Source organism: Narcine bancroftii, chromosome 9 (genome assembly GCF_036971445.1).
Source record: "Narcine bancroftii isolate sNarBan1 chromosome 9, sNarBan1.hap1, whole genome shotgun sequence".
Lineage (NCBI taxonomy): Eukaryota > Metazoa > Chordata > Chondrichthyes > Torpediniformes > Narcinidae > Narcine > Narcine bancroftii.
The window spans coordinates 59,032,256-59,039,808 of record NC_091477.1 but is presented as its reverse complement, the minus strand read 5'-3'; the positions used below and the strand labels follow the sequence as shown (position 1 = coordinate 59,039,808).

General features: G+C 45.8%; 1 long non-coding RNA gene across 3 annotated transcripts; it reads right to left on the bottom strand.

Annotated features, from left to right (window-relative positions):
• Positions 1-4,052: 4,052 nt before the first annotated feature.
• Positions 4,053-7,215, bottom strand: LOC138743684 (uncharacterized). 3 transcript variants are annotated; one of them, XR_011345008.1, is made up of 3 exons: positions 6,919-7,215; positions 5,253-5,411; positions 4,053-4,503 (listed from the first exon to the last, which is right to left on the bottom strand). It is a non-coding gene; the product is annotated as an uncharacterized lncRNA (long non-coding RNA). The 3 variants fall into 3 exon arrangements; XR_011345006.1 differs by lacking the exon at positions 6,919-7,215 and adding an exon at positions 6,032-6,890; XR_011345007.1 differs by lacking the exon at positions 6,919-7,215 and adding an exon at positions 6,652-6,890.
• Between the last annotated feature and the right edge of the window lie 338 nt (positions 7,216-7,553).

Here is a 7,553-nt window from a genome sequence, read left to right as displayed (position 1 = left end):
TCGATCCACTGGTGTAGTAGTAGGCGATAGTGTTCAATCCCCTTCTGTAGCAGTGGACGAGAGTCTTCGATCACGTGGTAGCAGTGACCGAAAGTCTACGATCATCTGGTATAGCAGTGAATCAGAGTGTTTGATTCCCTGGTCTAACAGTGTGTAAGAGTGTTCTTTCCCCTAGTTTAACTGTGGGTGAGAGTGTTTGACCCCTTATGTAGCAGTGGGTGATTGTGTTCGATCCCCTGGTGTAGCAGTGTGTGAGGGTGTCCGATCACCTGGTGTAGCAGTTGGCGAGTTTGTTCGATCCCCTGGTGTAGCAGTTGGCGAGTTTGTTCGATCCCCTGGTGTAGCTGTGGGCGAAAATGTTCGATCCACTGGTGTAACAGTGGGCGAGAGTGTTCGATCCTCTGCTGTAGCAGTGGGAGCGCCACCAAGAATTCATCTTTCCGTCCAGAATCCTTTGAATATCAAATACATGTGCTGGTAAGTTCCGTAACGGCCTTTACTGCTGACTTTCTTGTCATCCATGTGGTATCACAAGGTTTCTTTATGCTTACTTTGTTTTTCTTTTTGCACTGAAAAACGATATAATCCTCTTTATAAAAAAAAAAGGTTTTAATACTTTCTTGAGTTCCAAAAACAATTTGTTTTGAATATTGAGCTTAATGCATGAATTAGAACCAAATTCAAATACTGTGCACAGCAATGCATAAAGAGTTCCATTAGAGCTTCTTCCCTCACCTGTTTGCAGACCAGATATTTCACCCAATTTGGTGCTTCCTCCATCGTGAGACTGCTTGTAACACATAGTTATTGACAGTCCTAAGTTTTTGATTGCTGGCAGAAGAATGTTGAAATAATCTTCAGCCTTTGCTCTAGGTAATTTGTTGAATTGTATAAATTGTTCCACTACATCACCATTTATTGTGACATATTGCAAGGATGAAGAAAATTGATCAGTTTTGCTGCTATCAGTCGTCATGCCAACAATTATTTCAAAGAACTTAGCCACCTTGATTTCAGCTGTTATCCTTAGCTCCTTTTCCACCTGCATCCCAGTTAATTGGCCACACAGTGTCCCAGGATAGGAAGTATTTTGTGCCGTTTCCATAGGCCATCCCTTACTGGGACCATAATTCCTTTTCTATTGAACTCAGCTCATTCCTAGGATTCAGAATGTTCCACCTTCAACCGGAAACGTCCCATGTGATGTTACATGCAATGGCAAGTAGTGACATCGTTATTCATCGGTATATTGGCCAACATTAAGCAGAATGTAAAGGTTAAAACCTTATATTTTTGATTTGTGGTTAATTTTGTGCCTATCCCTTTAAGAAAAAATTTTGTTTGTTGTATTACTATAGTGACTATGATGTCAGATATCATAATATCCAGAAGGACGGAGAGCTTGTATCTCATTCTTCGACAAATCATGGCAGAGATGTGAGCAGAAGATACTTTTTGAATTCATCTTAATTAATCTTATTTTGTCTATTTCTTTTATATCTGTTTAAAGTTGAATATCGTTATATCATTATACAGTTTGCTTTGTTTATTCATCATAATGAAAATCTCATTGTGAAGTTATGCAAAATGTTTATTCGTTTGGCCTATGGAAATGGCACAAAAGACTTCCTATCCTGGGACACCGTGTGGCCAATTAACTGGGATGCAGGTGGAAAAGGAGCTAAGGATAACAGCTGAAATCAAGGTGGCTAAGTTCTTTGCAATGACGACTGATAGCAGCAGAACTGATCAATTTAGAAAGAAAGGTACTTAATGCTGCATCCTCAAAGTTTGGTTTATTGAATTAATAAGATAGTAATTTGGAATATTGACCCCACGTTTCCTTGAAGATGACACATTTTGAAATTAGGAAATATTATAACTTGAAAGGTTTCGTCTATACAGGTTGCCCTGGACATCATGGAATTGTGTAGATCTGTTGCCAGACAGTCAGGCCTGATCAGTCTCCTTATCTATAAGATGTAAGCAATGGGGAGGCTAATGGAGACCGTTTATCTGCTTTAAATAATATAATGCAGATAACCCAGGAGGGTTTTGAGGGGGAGAGTCGAACTGTGTTGACCATCTGCTGGCGTAAATGCATAGGCCAGAAAGATGTGAAAGAGGGAGAGATCTCATGGACCCATGAACTAGAGCGAAGTCATGGATAAATACAGTGATGAGCAGTGGTGAGGGAATCTTAGAATGTGTCATGGTAAATTTGATTTCGTTGCGGGGATCCCCGAGCCACAGTTGAGGCGTAAGATCATCAACTGCCGGAAGCCTCTGGAGCCACGTATCAGTTTTGCAATAGCTCTATGGTGGTATGCCACCCCTTGTATCATTTCATCAGTGCCCTGCTTGGAGTGGCTATAGCCACTGTATTCAAGGTGGTGAGGCAAGTGATAATTGCAATGAAGAAGCTCCTCATGAATTGTTGCATTGAACTGCCGAGCAGAGAGCATCTGCAGGAGATGATCACTGCATATGAAAGAAGGATGGATATCCAATGTGTGCTGGTGCCATCGATGGCACACACATATCCCCATCATTGCCCCACAAGATGATCCCTCCTCCTACTACAATCACAAAGGTTGGTATTCAATTGTTCTGCAAGCTGTTGTCGACCATAACTGCAGGTAAGGATGATGAATCCATTAATATCAGTTTTCCTCACTTAATGATTTAAGTCTGATTGTCCCATTTTCTTTCTAGCTTCACAGATGTGTATGTGGGTTGGCCAGGTTGCACCCATGATGCTCCAGTTCTTATCAACTCTCCTATTTACAGAAAGGCTGAGGATGCAGGTGGTTATCTATTCCTCCCCTAAGTGATCGCAATATTAGACCAAGCTTGGGACATGCACATTTAATCAGCTAGAGCGCCAGGTGAAGGCCTCAGGTTCTTTCTTGGGTGCCCTGAGCTGTGAGTGCCCAATCACTTCTCATTCCTCTGCTCACAGGTTTCCAAAGAAGTTAATAGAATGGAAGTCCCTGGACATGTGATTGGGGACCCGGCCTACCCATAAGAAGACAGCTGATGAAGGGGCTCACTCAGCATCATGTCATGGATCGTCGTAAGTGAAAATTAAAATATGAACTGAGCTCCGCGCAGATGGTTGTGGAAAATGCGTCTCAAAGGCCGCTGGAGATACCCGTCTCAAAGAATGGACTATGGCGGCCCACCACCGCGGAGATCGAGCTGGCACATTGCGTGGCACGCACAGTAGTGAACAGCAGTATAACACACTGTAACACGTCCCTTAACACAGTGAACCAGAGTGGATGAAAGCTGGAGCAGTACAAGACCAGCAGCCCTAAAATGGCGCTGGCGCTGCCCAGCAACAGATCAATAACAGGCTGGGGAAGAAGGGTAGTCACATGCAAGAATGTTCCAGCCCGCTTTTGTTATTCATGCTGCTGATGTCGGCCAATCGAACAAACAGCGGAAACTCCAACTGGAGCCTTTCCAGCGTCAATGTGTGTGAGTCTTTGTAGCGTTGGCTATAGGACATTAATATACTACTTTTGTGTCAGAGGTTGTTGTTATCTGCTGTATCTTGCATAACATTTGTAAGGTCAACAAAGAACACTTTTTAGCTCCTGGGCAAAGCGCACAAAAAGAGTCAGTGAAACCAGCACGTCTGTTTATTCAAAACAACCGCGCTGATTTTTTTATGGAAAGTCTCCCACTTGTGGAGCCTCCGCATAGTTTTCTGGGCCGTCGGGGACATTGCTGAGTCACTGAGACCTGGTCTGGTGCCTGACAAGAAGGGACAAGTCGCCCCCTCCCCCAACTGGCTAAGGACTGTAAGTGCAGGCCTCTCCTTTGCACAAACGGGGTCCCAGAGCCATGTTGTGCCTGTCAGTATTTTCGGCGATTTGGCCCGCTTTGTTGTGGGGAAGGCTCCGCCACAACTTCCTGGAAGAGTGGAAGATGGTTGAAACTGATCTCCCTCTCCAGAAATGGCTCCTTTCAGGGATCCAATGGGCCGGGGCCACCAGGCTACAGTGAGGCTTGCGCAGACGTGGGGAAAGCAACTGAGGCATGGCTGCAAAATGCCAAAAGAGTTTACTGCTCATCTAAGCAAGTAATGCAACAACAGCTTCTTTATTGTATAACATCTGTAAACGTTCACTTCTTCTTTCTTCTTTGGCTTGGCTTCGCGGACGAAGATTTATGGAGGGGGTAAAAAGTCCACGTCAGCTGCAGGCTCGTTTGTGGCTGACAAGTCCGATGCGGGACAGGCAGACACGATTGCAGCGGTTGCAAGGGAAAATTGGTTGGTTGGGGTTGGGTGTTGGGTTTTTCCTCCTTTGCCTTTTGTCAGTGAGGTGGGCTCTGCGGTCTTCTTCAAAGGAGGTTGCTGCCCGCCAAACTGTGAGGCGCCAAGATGCACGGTTTGAGGCGTTATCAGCCCACTGGCGGTGGTCAATGTGGCAGGCACCAAGAGATTTCTTTAGGCAGACGTTCACTTAAAATGTCATTAAAGGCAGAGCTTTTCTGAAATTAAAAAAAAATCAACATAAGAGTCAGTTAAACATCTTCCAATCCCCTGTGGTCCTCATGAACGTTTGTCTCTTTAACTTCATAAAGTGCCACTTTAAATTCTAAAAGTGTCTAGTCCCATTTGTAACTCAAAAATCAACTAATGTGATGTTTCTCACTGCCCATCACAGCCAGCATCACATCATAGAGAACTAAACTATGAACTGAGTTCTGCGCAGATGGTTGTGCAAAATGTGTTTGGATGTCTCAGAGGGCTGCTGGAGGTGCCTGTCTCACAAATGGAAACTTTTTGACTTTGGAAATCAACTTACAATCGTCCTGTGACTCGTGTAATTGCTTGCTTTGCATTCTCATCTCTCTTTCTCTTCCTCCAGAAACTGGATGTAAGAGGAGTGGAAATGGGAAATGAGGGAGTCCACAGAACATTTGTCATCTCCCTTGGGGTGTTCCCTTCCTGCATGGGGTGCACAGGTGCAGAGTGACAGCATTGGGAGGCAGAGGGAATTTGGAAGGGGACAGGCTGAGGAAAGTGGAAGGATGGAGGAGAATTAGAGGGGGATGGCTGATGGTGCTGAAAGGGAGGATGTAGGAGGATGGCCATTGCTGGAAGGAGACTGGCTGGTGAAGGGCCAAGGCTCTACATGGCAATCAGATCGTGGCCAGGTTCCTCATCACACCTGTCTGGGCCTGCATCTCCTGCCTATTCTCATTGATCAGGCATGATACTTCATTCTTTTCCTGACCTGTTGCTGTTGGCTTCATGTTCCTGACTCTCTTCCTTCATCATTTCCACCGGGTTTCCCCTACGATCTTGTTCCCGTTCCAGGTCTGCCAGGTCCAGTTCGTGTAGGAGTCCTCAGAGCTTGGTTGTGGCCTCTTGCATTTCTTCCTCCCTTCAATTCCTGGATAACGAGTGCAACACATGAGATTTACATGCCTCCCTAGTTCAGTAAATACACTGAAACCTCATTTGAACACGATTCGTTAATCCGCGAAATCGCTTATAGTGCAGCTGTCTGTGGACCCCAAACTGCAAATTTTGAAAGATAGATGAATGGAAAAAAGGATGGGTTTGACAGATTATTGATATATATTTTGCCCTCAAAATCTGTTTCTTTGATCAAGATGACAAAGGGAACCAATTGAAATTATAAATTAAATACTTATTTTTAATAGATGTGTTTGACTGACATTTTGTATATTTATAGCTTGAATTTAGTTTCTTTGAAGATGTTTCTTTGAATCTGCATTATTGCGAGTTGATTGACTTCTCACCGCTTGATCAAATAGTGGTGCATTAATTATGTTCTTTTGGCTCCACTTGTGAAAATTTAACTGCAAGTATGATCAAGAGTCACTATAAAAAGCCCTGGTGCTGGAAGTCACATCATCAATCGCTCAGAATCTCATCAGACACCACAACAGTGCGCAGAAATCAAAATGGGCAAGAGAAAGTGCTACAAGATCAGTGAAACGTTGGATCTGGTTGACAGGTTCCTCGCCTTTCAGATGGCCACAGTACCTGACTGTAAAGCCGCACGTTCTATTCCTATGCGGCTGTCGGGTGGTCATCTGAAACGGGAAAAGCCGGCCAGGAGGTCTACTCAGCGAGCCCCCCTCCAGGAGGTATAATATCCTGCTTCGAGTCTCAGTCAATGGCAGTGGTCGGCCAGCGACTGTGTGAGCGTCATCGCTGAAGAGGAAGCAGGATTGCGGTTTGACGCACTCAGTAACGAATTTCCTTTGTCCGTCAGCCACCGCCGGTTAGGGAGGGCAACAGCACCCCCGGACGGCCCTGGTTCAGGGGCCGTCGCCCAGCCCCGCTCCTCTCGCCGGCACCGCACTTGTGAACCGCGGACATGGGGCGCGTCGGTTTCCCGAGCTGTGCCGGCAGGAGAACTGGGAGTGCGATGAGAACTGATGGGCGTGACACATCCCCAAGCCTCGATCGACAGGCTACAGCGGATCACTGCGATTTGATGGACCTTCTCGCCTTAGTTACAACAGTCATCGTGTCCCTAGGCCTTTTTTAAAAATCGGCAGACCCTTTGACAGCTCCGCTTCGGGGCTTGTTTCCCCCGGTCAGGTTAACTTCCTCATTCTTCTCGGGTTGAATTCACTCCGTGAACCAGACAGACTCACCTCTGCGGCTTTAACGTGGTCTAGGAACGGCACCGAGTATGGTCCTCCCAGTTACAGCCCGACGAATGAAGCTCAAGGGACTGGGAACTAAAGGGGCAATGTCTATTTGCTGGTAATCTGGTTAAATTATTACATTAACCCAACAGTTCTGTCACACGGATACTTAAATCAAAGTGCTAAGGTGACGCAGAGAGAAGGGACTCCAGTCCTCCAGCCACTCCACTTAGTATTCAATAAAGCACTTCTATATGAAACCAACTCACATACATTAGAATAGATAAGGCCGTTCCACAAATAGACGCGTCGGAATAGCACTGACATTCAGGACATTGCTCATTAACAAATATAGTTGTGCACGTGATCGAACTTAGAAGTGATTTTGATGGGGGAGGTGTGGATTTTAAAATGTGCTGTTTTTGCTCGTTCTTCCTGACCAATCTGCACTCATCCAGCGCTCAGGATGACTCCGCGGCGCTCTCGGAGCTGCCTCTCCGCTCCGTTTCTCTGGGCTGTGTCTTGCCGAGGTGGAGGATGGAACCGGGCGACTTGGGGCGGATTTCTCGTCCATTCAATGCAGAACCCATGCAAAGACATCCAAGACGAACTTGACCTCGCTGGGGGTGAGGCGGGTTGCGATGGATCGCTCTCTCCGGCAAAGAAATATACGCTCACAATACAATCAATTAGATGCTTTATGTATTCCCCCTTCCCCTACATAACCTTGGGCCTGAAAAGCGGGCGCTGGCTTTCGTCTTTCAACATGCTTCAGAGTCACCAAGGAAACGTGAAGCGGTGTCGGCAGTGCCTCCACACGGCATCTCAACACTGACACAGAGACATGGCACAAGTAAAAACAGCAGCCGAGAAAGTTGATATAATTTAGCGGGATGGAGTACCTGTTT